The sequence below is a fragment of the Bos javanicus genome, chromosome 6 (genome assembly GCF_032452875.1).
Source record: "Bos javanicus breed banteng chromosome 6, ARS-OSU_banteng_1.0, whole genome shotgun sequence".
In the NCBI taxonomy this organism is placed as follows: domain Eukaryota; kingdom Metazoa; phylum Chordata; class Mammalia; order Artiodactyla; family Bovidae; genus Bos; species Bos javanicus.
In genome coordinates, this window is record NC_083873.1 from 3,061,007 (window position 1) to 3,072,745 (window position 11,739).

An 11,739-nucleotide genomic window follows, 5' to 3' on the forward strand; every position below is an offset into this window, starting at 1 on the left:
GTAAAATTAAATATTTCTCTCCTTCCTTTGCTTTTACTGGTCTCTCCTCCTACATGCTTTACCATCAGATCCATTGGAAGGTACACTATGTATCCTCAAGATACAGCTCAAATTTTAGCTGCTCCAAAAATATTATCTTTTCCAACTAAATGCATATCTTCTTTGTACCTTGTAAGACTTGCATTTTGCTTGTATTTGGATATTTGTTTATATTTTCTAGTTTTACTATGAAGTTAATTTTGATCTTTTCATCTGTGGTATTATATACTTCACGTAGAAATGGTTTTAAATTTGGTAATTACCTGGATAACTATATTTTGTTAAATAAATATACCAAGATAATTGTCTTTATTGATCTATATATATTTGGCCCATAATCTTAATTACTGAATGAGGAACATATTTGATTTACCTAAAGTTTTGGCACTCTTGATTTAAACCCTGCACATCAAGAATCAAGGGCTGAGAGAATCACAGTCTCAGAGTGGACACATGACTCTCTTTTGAAGTATCACCACCAAGAAGTCATTCACCTTATTTATTTATTTAATGGCTGCATTATGTCTTCATTGCAGCCCGTGGGATCTTTCCTTGTGGTAAGCAGACTCTCGAGTTGTGCTGTGCAGGGTCCAGACCGTGCAGACTTTGGCAGTTGCAGCACACATGCTCAGTTCCTCCACAATGTATGAGATCTTAGCTCCCCTACCAGGATTTGAACCCACATCCCCTACATTGCAAGGCAGATTCTTAACCACCAGAGCATCAGGGAAGTCCCATCATTCAGTTTTCATGTGACCATTTTCACTTTGGAGGAAATCCTGAGTGAAAGCAGGAAGTTCCTCTATAAGTTAATATATCATTATTAGAGAATTTGTTTTATTTTGCTGAAATCTATTTTAATTTTCCTCACTGGTTTTCATTCATTTGGTATCTGTCTTATGCTGGGTACTCCACACTCTGTTTCACACACACACACACACACACAATTCATTTAGAGTAGTTAAGTGATCATTTGTAATACCAACCTGAGATTTTCAATTTCCTGCTTCTACTGTTAGTGTGCCATTTGAAGCCTTGCAAGGGTATTATTGACAAAGAATGTTAGCATAATGACATTTAGGTGATTATGCTTTGGTTCAAGTCAATACACAATGGGTGGGACAGAATCACTCTATTGGTTGGTGCTGGTTGTTCTTTTTTAAATATAAATTAAAAAAATGATTTCAGTGTTTTCTTTCCATGCCTTATTCTGGTCTCAGCTAATGCATCTTTGGGCTTCCCTGGTGGCTCAGTGATAAAGCGTCTACCTACAATGCAGGAGACTTGGGTTTGATCCCTGGGTCAGGAAGATTCCCTAGAGAAGGAAATGGCAACCCACTCTAGTATTCTTGCCTGGGGAATCTCATGGAAAGAGGATCCTCACAGACTATAGCTCACAGGGCCACAAAAGTGTCAGATTTGACTTAGTGACTTAACAGCAACAACAAATTCTTCTTTATGTATATGCCCCTTACTTCTGAACGTTTCCTGATAGGAGCATATCCATACTTCCCTTCTTCATCTGAGTCATGGTATTTGATGATCTTATTTTTAACGTCCTACCTTGAACCTGACTTCAAGGACAAGGTGTTGAAAGATCAAAGCCTGGACTACTGCTGAAGTACTATGTCTTTATGATTTTCAATTTAGGGCTTATATTTGAAGCAAATTTTCAAATCATCCTGATAGATATGCCATATCTCCTCCTATTAGACTACAATGAGGCTCATGTCATAACTAAGTTTTAAACCATTCTAATTGGGAAGCCCTCCAAAGTGCTTTTCATCTCATAATTTTAAGGATGGGTTAAAATATACATTTTCATAAGCCATCCTCACTGTACCCACCCACCCCCAAACTTAGTGAAGATATATTGACAATTTCCTATAGTGTAATAATAACAAAATAGACAATGGGCCTTACTTATATAAACATCACTTTCATATTCAGTGACTTCCTATTTTCTATCAGAAGAAGTCTGTAGCACAGCACACCAGTCCATTCATCATCTGAATCTCACCAATCTCTGATTCCTAACAAATGCCATTTCTTCCAAGTCACCCTTTTATCTCGCCATGCTGGATCACTTCATGGTTCAAAGGGAGTCTTTTAGAGAAATAGAACCAATAGGATATTTTATATGTATAATGTATAGCTACAACATAACTGACTTGCATCATTTAACTAGCAGGAAGTAGTTAAATAGTTCCTGCAGGACTGTCTCAGCATGACTGAGCTCAAATTTGAAGTTCACTGCACAGGAAGTCAGGAGGGAGAGATCAAGAACAGGTGTGAGTTTAAACCCACAAGGATAGGCTGAAACTTGCCTACCTTCCCATTGCCTTGTCTTTGACGACAAGGGTATCCTGCAGAAGCTGAGGCCATTTGTCACAAAGCAAATCCACACATCTGGTCTAGCTGCTGCTTCCTGCCATTGAGGTAAGTTAGCAGATCAACAGAGCTAATATATTCGACAAAAAGGAAGCCAACCATCCTACAAAGTATCAGGAGGATCTACTTGGGGTTCACACTAACCAGAAACTTAACAAATTTTATTAAATACTTTTATGCCTATGTTCATGAGTGATATTGGTCTGTAGTTTTCTTTTTGTGGAATGCCTTTATGTGATTTTAATATTAGACAATGCTGTCCTCTTACAAGCAGTTGTGAGATATTCTTTCATTCTGTTTTCTGGAAGAAACTGTAAGAATGTGTATCATGTCTTAAGTGTCTGGTAGAAATCACCAGTGAAAAACATCTGGAGCTGTTGTTTATTTTTTGGAGGACTTAAAAACTAATTCTTCAATATTTTGAATAACTATAGAGCTCATTCTCCTTGTGTGAGCTTTGGTACTTTGTGCCCTCTAAAGAAGAGATTCAAGTTATCTAAGTTAGCAAATTTGTGTTAATAGAGGTGTTCATAGTGTTTTATTTTCCTTTTAATGTTCATAGAATCTGTGGTGATACTTTTTTATTTCTGATACTGGTAATTTGTATCTTTTCTTTTTCTTTTAATCTTAATCTGGCTAGAGTTCCATCAAATTTATTGATCTTTTCAGATAATTAGCTTTTGATTTTTAAAAATCTTAACTATTGCCTTTTGGGGAGGGGATGCTTCCCTGATGGCTCAGATGATAAGGAATCCATTTGCAATACAGGAGACTGGGCTTCTATCCCTGGGTCAGGAAGATCCTCTGGAGAAGGGAATGGCTATCCACTCCAGTATTCTTGCCTGGAGAATTCCATAGACAGAGGAGCCTAGCGGGCTACAGTCTATGAGGTTACAAAGAGTAGGATGTGATTCAGTGATTAACACATTCCTGTTTTTAATTTCATTGATTTCTGTTCTATTTTAAAATTCTCTTCTGCTCATTCAGGGGTAAATTTTCCTTATTACTCTAGCTTCCTAAAGTGAAAACTCAGTGTTGTTTTTTTTTTTTTTTAATAACTTTCTTATTTTCTGACATATGCATTTACTGTTATGAAATTCCAAGTAAAATTTTGGCTGCACCCAGCAAATTTTTATAAGCAGTGCTTTAATTTTCATTTAGTTTAAAATATTTTAAAATTATCTTGAGAGAAATTACTTCTTTTCTTTCTTTCCATTATCTCTTATTTTTCCTCTTCCCATTTTCTTTAACTTTGCTTATACACCATGACATATAGATAAAAAGATATTTGATCTATTGCTTGAACTGATCTTAAATATCAGGTTAATGTAAAACCTTTGAGCTTACATTTATGCAAAATTTATTTGCAGCAAGAGAAAATTCATAGGATATCACTTGATGTTTTCTTTATTAAGAAGTTTAAGTGCTTATTTCTGATTTGTTTATTTTTTCTTGAAACTTTTTGAAAGCTTCATTTTACTAGGTTAAAGATAAAATATAAAAGCTATATAATGAATTATAATTCTTGAAAGCAATCATTTTTCTCAATGTGGAAGTCATTTAATATTCAAAAAATTAAGAGTATTAGTAAACAAATCAGGACTATCCTGTAATATCTGGGGCAGTCAGGGAGGAAGTAATAGCTTTGGGCTAAATAAATGCAACATGATGAAGCAGAAAGAATCGTGCAACAAATGTTTTAGAGATATGGATTCTTCTTTCAGATTTTTCATTATCTAGCTTTGTGAGCTTTGTTGATTAACTTCATTACTTTCAGTTTCATATTTTTCAGATTCCAAGTCTTCAAATATGTATTGATTTATTGTATGTGCCAGAGACTGTGCTTTGTGCTTTATCATATTTTATTTCCTATCAGCACTGTAAAACAAAGTTGGGAAACATAATATATGAGGATTTTGAAATTTTCGTACTGTCAGTATTGGATTTATACAGTAATTGTGGTGCTTTTGGAGCTGTGTATTCCATTGACCCCAGAAGTGAGACCATTATTATTAACATCACCATACAACCCACAAGGTAATAATGCTATCAACTTAAGTGATATTATTTGACTAGAATAGTCTCCCGTGCATAAAATATGCTTCTTAACTCCATCACAGTGTTTAATGTTCCTATTATTGGGGTTAAGTCGTTGAATTCTTCAAAAATACAAACATGGGAATATTAACCCACGATTATCCATTAATACTGTACTATAGTTTGACTTTTGATTTAGTTGGTAGAAGTTTGAATGTCTTAGCAATAGGATCTAAGAGGCATAACTTTTAAAAGTGAGAACATAAAACTGCAAATATTGAAGGTCACAGCTTCTTATGGAAAGCAGGTCTACATAAAATTTCACAAGGGCAGGCTGCAGTCCATGGGGTCACAAAGAGTTGGACATGACTGGGCAACTGAACAATGAACAACAACAAGGCCCTGGAAAGCTGGAAAATGAGTCCATTTTATTTTCTACTATTTTTTGCCTTTTCCATTTAAGTAGATTCTATTTGGCCGCTCATTCTGAGAATACAGAACATCTTCAAATATGCTTCTTCAACTTCTGTGATGTGTTTTTGTATCGAAAGACTTTGAAGCCTAAAGGTGATTTGTAGATTTTTTGACCCATTTTGACTAAAGCAGTCACAGGGGATTTCTGACATATTAAGTTGCAGTGTTCTTTGTGGAGCAAGCTTGAGTGGCCTTAACCTCCAAACCTGATTAAAGTTGGTCATTTACAAGGAGAGCACAGAAGGCATCGACGGTCTACCAGGTGACCTGTCATGCTTCTGCACTAAAGTGGTACTCCGTATTAGTGACTAAGGGACTCACTCAGATCCATTTCTTAGAGCATGTGTATGAGGGAGAGAGAATGATTGTGTGCCAGGCGACAATGGAAGAAACAAAGCATGAGGAAAACTAGTATGGCTTTATCTCTGCCCATAGATAAGGACCAATGGATGTCTGTACATTCCAGGATGACAAAATGATAGTGGACAAGATGCCCTTATCTACCAAAAGCATTAAACTTAGTACTAGCACTTTTTACTATTTTTCAATAATTTTATTGACCATATATTTTAGTGTGTTGTTTACAATACAATAATGTATTTTTTTTCTTTTCTTTTTTTTATATAACTTGAAGGTAAACTGAGTGTGCCTCTGACTGTGGCATAGTAAAACAAATAAACAGGGTCAGTTATTAAATGAAAAATTAGGGTTGAGGAATGCTAATAATGCAGTGTTTGAGTTTTGTATATCTCTAGTTTTTGCTTCAAATTTCAAAAATTAGGCCAGGCCCTTTGCTCCATCCTGTGGAGTTGAGAGGGCAGAGATGGCATTCAGAATTGGGACTGAATTGTCTGCTAATGTGGGACAGATTGGTTCATAGACTTATTTTATTAACTAGAAATAGATTCCTGGGACATTTCTTGCATACAAGTTTGTAATCATAGGATTAAGTCTTGTAAACCAATTTCTTGGTTGAGTGGGATACTTATCCATTTGAAGTAGGATGATTAAGAAACAATGTTGCTTTAAAAATTAAATTGTAAAAGGAAAAGATACTGAGTAAATACTAGGGCAGTATCGAGGATAGTCAAATTAAAGCATATAAACATAAGGAAAATACACTTCAATAAAAACTTAAGAACTTCAAATTATTATTTTGGAGTAGATTTTAGATAATGATTTGAAGAAAGCTTTTCTAAAGAAAAGTTGAAAGGGGTTCACTGCTATCTTTACAGAAGCAATGCCAAGATTTGAATTTTTTTTCTGACTCTGAAACTTTTGCAGCAAAAACAGAAATGGGTCAACAGCCTTAGGTGCAAACCAAACAGGCCAGTAAGACTTAAGAAGTCCTGGTTATTCTTTAACTGTTGCTGCTACCAAACATGTAGCTAGACTTGTCCTCACAAAGCTATTTACTCTCTTGACTCCATATGAATTCTATTCTACATCTGACATCATCTCCATTCCCCACACTCCGTCGTAACACTCTCTTGCAGTATTTTTCATTTAATAAAGAAGGTCACAGCACAATAAGTTTGGAAAAGACCAATCCCAGTTACCAAGTTGCCTGATGCTAGCTGTGGCCATTTTGAAATTTTGCAAAAAAAAGAAGACTACAAGCCCTTCACTACTTTGAGACTTATTGCCTATCCCAGACTATGAATCCTGACTATAAATCTCTTTACTCCCCCTCCAGGGGTACACAGTTCTTGAGGTGGTAGTCTGCTATGTTCCCTCTTTGCTTGACAAGGAAATAAAGCTACTTTTTCTCTTTTCTTCAAAACTCTGTCTCTGTATTTCTATTTGGCATTGGTACACAGAGAGCCAAGATTTTGGCAACAAAATCTATTTTTTTCTCCTGAAACATGCATAGCCTTAAAGGTAACTAAATTATACTATGAATTAAAACACCTGTATTTAATTTATATCTAAAGATATATTCTATTATAAAGCAGATTTATAACTACAGCAGAGTCTATTACAGAGTCTATTACTAAGAAGAAGAAGAAGATTCTAGTAAGAAGAAAAGGGACTAATATTTTGTAAAATGTTATTTGGAAATGTGGCTATATAATTTGGCCATACTCTTCTGAGAAGTTTTGAAAGGTATGAGTGTTGAATATCAGGTATTTTGTTTTCTGTTTTTATTTTAAAAATATCTTTTTTTCTATCATATTTGGGGCCTCTTTTTTTAATTGCTAGAGTGGAGAAGATACCCAGGACACAGAAGAGAAACCGTTTGGAAGCAATAATTTTGTTCTAAAATGTCTCTGAAAATCCACTTCTGACTTCCTGAAGTAATGCAAAGTTTGCACAATAACCTAAAGTTTCCTAAAGAAAGTTTTATGATAGCCACTTCTTCAAAATTATTCTCTTTCTGAATTTCACTTGTGAAAAGAAAATCATAAATGACATAATTTCATGCTGCCCTAAAATAGAATTTAGTGTCATAATAAATAATGCTGAAAGAATAATAAAAGACTAACTCCAGGAATCTTATTTATTCTTAGGCAGGTTGCTTAGCCTCAGAGGATCTCATTTTTTTCTCATCTGTAATAAAATTCTACCAGTTTTACCTACCTCACAGTCTTTTTTATAAGAATACAGTTAGAGAAAAATGGGGAAATCCTTTAGTTACAAAGCACTCTTCAAATGCAACTTTGTAAGCATTACACATCTGTATTTACAAAATCTCTTGCTCCATTTCATGGTTGTCCATTCTCTGATGTCAGTAGCACAGGTGTTTTCTGAATGTTCTATTCAATATTTTTTTCTTTTCTAAGTGATATTTCTGAAGTTTAATATTAATTCTTTGAATAAAATTTTTTGTTTAGTTCTTTCTATATAAAGTTTATATATATATATATATATATATATATATATACAAAATATATAAAATGCTTGTGTATGCCATGTTTTCCCTGAATAATCCTTCAGGGAAGGTTCTAATTTACTACAAGAAGCATCCTTTCCCACTAGAGAGCAGTTAGTTCTCTAGGTTGCTCTGCTGAGGCTCTTATCCTTTCAGAGTCTCCTTTAGTAAATCACAAGCATACACAATCCCCCTTGTTTTTCAAGAGCAACATTGAGGCGTCTTTGTTATTTTCTATGGTGATGGTCTTTCAAAGGTTTAGTTGGAGCATCTATAGGCACAAGAAGCTGAAAAAAATTTAAAGAAATCTCTCTTCTTACTCAAGCAAAATCTGAAAAAAAGTGACAAAGACTCTCCAGACTCTCAGAGATGTGATTAAAAACAGCGGTGATTTCCTCCTGTCTCTTCATAGATTCAAAATTGATTCTGTCCTCTAACATTGGTTAGCTGTGTTAAAGCCGGGTGGTGTGTTAGAACACGCATTGTTTCCTGCATTTCTTTCTGTCTTGTATCAGAGTATGGATAATCGCTCCATAGATTGTTCTTACTAAAGTAATTTAGTTTACTTAACCTGGGTTTATTCAGTCAAGGATACTCCAAGCACTAAAAAAAAATAGGGAATCATATTCAGTCATGGGAACAATGAATATAGCAAACAAGATAAACTTATTTTGAGGAAGGATGGGCAGAATAGGTGAAGGGGTCAAAAGACACAAAATTCTACTATAAAATAAGTCCGCAGAATGTAATATAAAATATAATGACTATACTCAATAATACTATCAGTTCAGTTCAGTTCAGTTCAATTCAGTCGCCCAGTCATGTCTGACTCTTTGCGACCCCATGAACTGCAGCACACCAGGCCTCCCGGTCCATCACCAACTCCCGGAGTTCACTCAAACTCATGTCCATCTTGTCGGTGATGCCATCCAGCCACCTCATCCTCTGTCGTCCCCTTCTCCTCTTGCCCCTAATCCCTCCCAGAATCACAGTCTTTTCCAATGAGTCAACCCTTTGCATGAGGTGGCCAAAGTATTGGAGTTTCAGCTTTAGCATCATTCCTTCAAAAGAACACCCAGGGCTGATCTCCTTTAGAATGGACTAGTTGGAACTCCTTGCAGTCCAGGGAACTCTCAAGAGTCTTCTCCAATACCACAGTTCAAAACCATCAATTCTTCAGTGCTCAGCTTTCTTCACAGTCCAACTCTTACATCCATACATGACTACTGGAAAAACCATAGCCTTGACTAGACAGACCTTTGTTGTCAAAGTAATGTCTCTGCTTTTGAATATGCTATCTAGGTTGGTCATAATTTTCCTTCCAAGGAGTAAGCGTTTTTTAATTTCATGGCTGCAGTCACCATCTGCAGTGATTTTGGAGCCCCCCAAAATAAAGTCTGACACTGTTTCCACTGTTTCACCATCTATTTGCCATGAACTGATGGGGCCAGATGCCATGATCTTCGTTTTCTGAATGTTGAGCTTTAAGCCAACTTTTTCATTCTCCTCTTTCACTTTCATCAAGAGGCTTTTGAGTTCCTCTTCACTTTCTGCCATAAGGGTGGTGTCATCTGCATATCTGAAGTTATTGATATTTCTCCCGGCAATCTTGATTCCAGCTTGTGTTTCTTCCAGCCCAGCGTTTCTCATGACGTACTCTGCATATAAGTTAAATAAGCAAGGTGACAATATACAGCCTTGATGTACTCCTTTTCCTATTTGGAACCAGTCTGTTGTTCCATGTCCAGTTCTATGTTCCTTCCTGACCTGCATATAGGTTTCTCAAGAGGCAGGTCAGGTGGTCTGGTTAAAAGTTGCTAAGGCAGTAGATCTTAAAAGTTCTCATCACAAGAAAAAAATGTAATTATGTATAGTGATGGGTGTTTGTTAGATTTGTTGTGGTGATCATTTTCATTATATTGTATTATCATTATGTTGTAAACCTGAACTAATACAATTGTCAATTACATCTCAATCAAAATGTAGAAAAGAAACACTTTGCCTAATTATATAATTTATATCTTCCTCTATGGGGGCAGGGGTTTTTTTGTTGTTGTTTTTTCTGCTGCCAGTCACTGTTCCAATAGACATGCCTGGTCTACGTTGGGTCATAGGAGAGGTAAGGGGGGACAATTTTGTTACTGAGTCCAAGCTCATACGATTCACCATGTGACACATCAGGTGCTGAGGCAAGGAATAGTGATTCTATTTGGAAAGCCAGCAGACAAAGAAGTTGGCAGACTAGTGTTCCAAGAAACTGTCTTGCTTGGGTTTGGGTGCTCGTTTCTTTTATAGAACAAACAGTACAGGGGGAGTTACGGTGGTAAAATAAAGTAAAAAAATGTTGACAAATTGGAACTATTTCCTGGTTCCAGCCAGACTCTGGAGAGGACATGTTAATTTCTTCTTTCCTGAAGTCGTTCACAGGTGGGCCTGGTCAGGATGTTTCCTACGAGCTGAGCAAAGGTATTTTTGGCTTAACACTCAAGCATGGGAGGCAGGTTTCCCAGAGATGGGCCATTATGTGTACTTTGAGCTGTAAGCAACATCTCTTTAGTGTTTAACTTGTAGCAGAAGCAATAGAATACAAAGATTAAAGTAAAAGAAACAGGTCTGATCCGGAGTCAGATTTGTTCTTCTGTATTACAATATTAATAAGGAAATCTCTTTACTCCTTGTATCAATTATCTATTGCTACATAACAAATTACCTCCAAACTTGTTGGATTAAAAAACAAACATTTATTATGTAACAAATGAGCTCTAATGGAAGTCAAAGACAAGAGCATCTGTGGGAGCAGGCCTGTGGCTGGACCTACAAAGTGGGTGGAACTGTGAGTTTCATATCAATGCCCATCAGAGAGTATCTGTTGCTGAAGAAGAAGTCACCAACCAGCTTGTCATCAGCCTGCCTCATTGGCCCCCTGGTGCTCGATGAGATCATGAACCTAGTGTCCATGAAGCTACAATGGAGACTGTGGACCCAGTAGCATAGTCTTCCTCCCCAGGGCTGATGTAGCTCTTGCCTCTGCTGATGCCCTGCCCCGCTCATAGCAGAGACCAACTCAGAACCTTCAAAGTGGTGCCATCTCTCAGGGACTCCAGTTCACCTTTGACAGTGAGTTTATTATGTTACACACTTTGTCAATGAAAAAAACCACTGCCTGCCATATCAGTAAACAAAGGATGTTGCAGGCTTCAAGCCACTACAGCTGCCCTCGTGGTGAACCTCGAGGGAGCTCAGGGTGGAGACTAATGGGTTGCCTACCACCAAGCCCTCAGCCACTGCAGCCATTCCCAGCTGTGCTCCCTGAGAGGTTTCCAGATGGAAACGAACAGGCTGCTGGCACTAGACAGCCTAGGTGCCTATCAAAGGGATGATATCAGTGAGCCCAGACTTCACATCTTCACATACATAGAAAAGTGCTAAATTCCTTAACTTGGCATATCTGGTTTTCTTTAATTAACAGTAATCTTTTGAAGTTCTGACTCCTTGGCCTTTGCTGCAAAAACTCCTGTATATACTGGGTCCTCCGTCCTTCTTCAGAGCAGTCTCTCAGAGCTGTCTGAGAAGCCACATTCCAGACTAAGTCCTCAGTTTTGTCCTCCGAATAAAACATAATTCTCAACGTTTAAATTTAAATTGTGCATCTTTTTTGAGTTGACACCTTCTGCATCTGGAGAGGCCATCAATTCATTCTTATCAGATCTGGTACAAAGGCCAGCCTCCTCAAAGGCTTGTGACCTGTGCACAGGACTGTGTGCTTGGCTTACTGCTTTGGTGTCATTGTTGTGAAATCGTTACACTTTTTGAGCAATGGAGCCTGCACTTTCAATTTGCACTGGGTCCCACAAATTATGTAGCCAGTTCTGTTGATACATAGTCCAGTAATAGGCTCATCTTCTCTTTGTCATCTGCCAGATGTA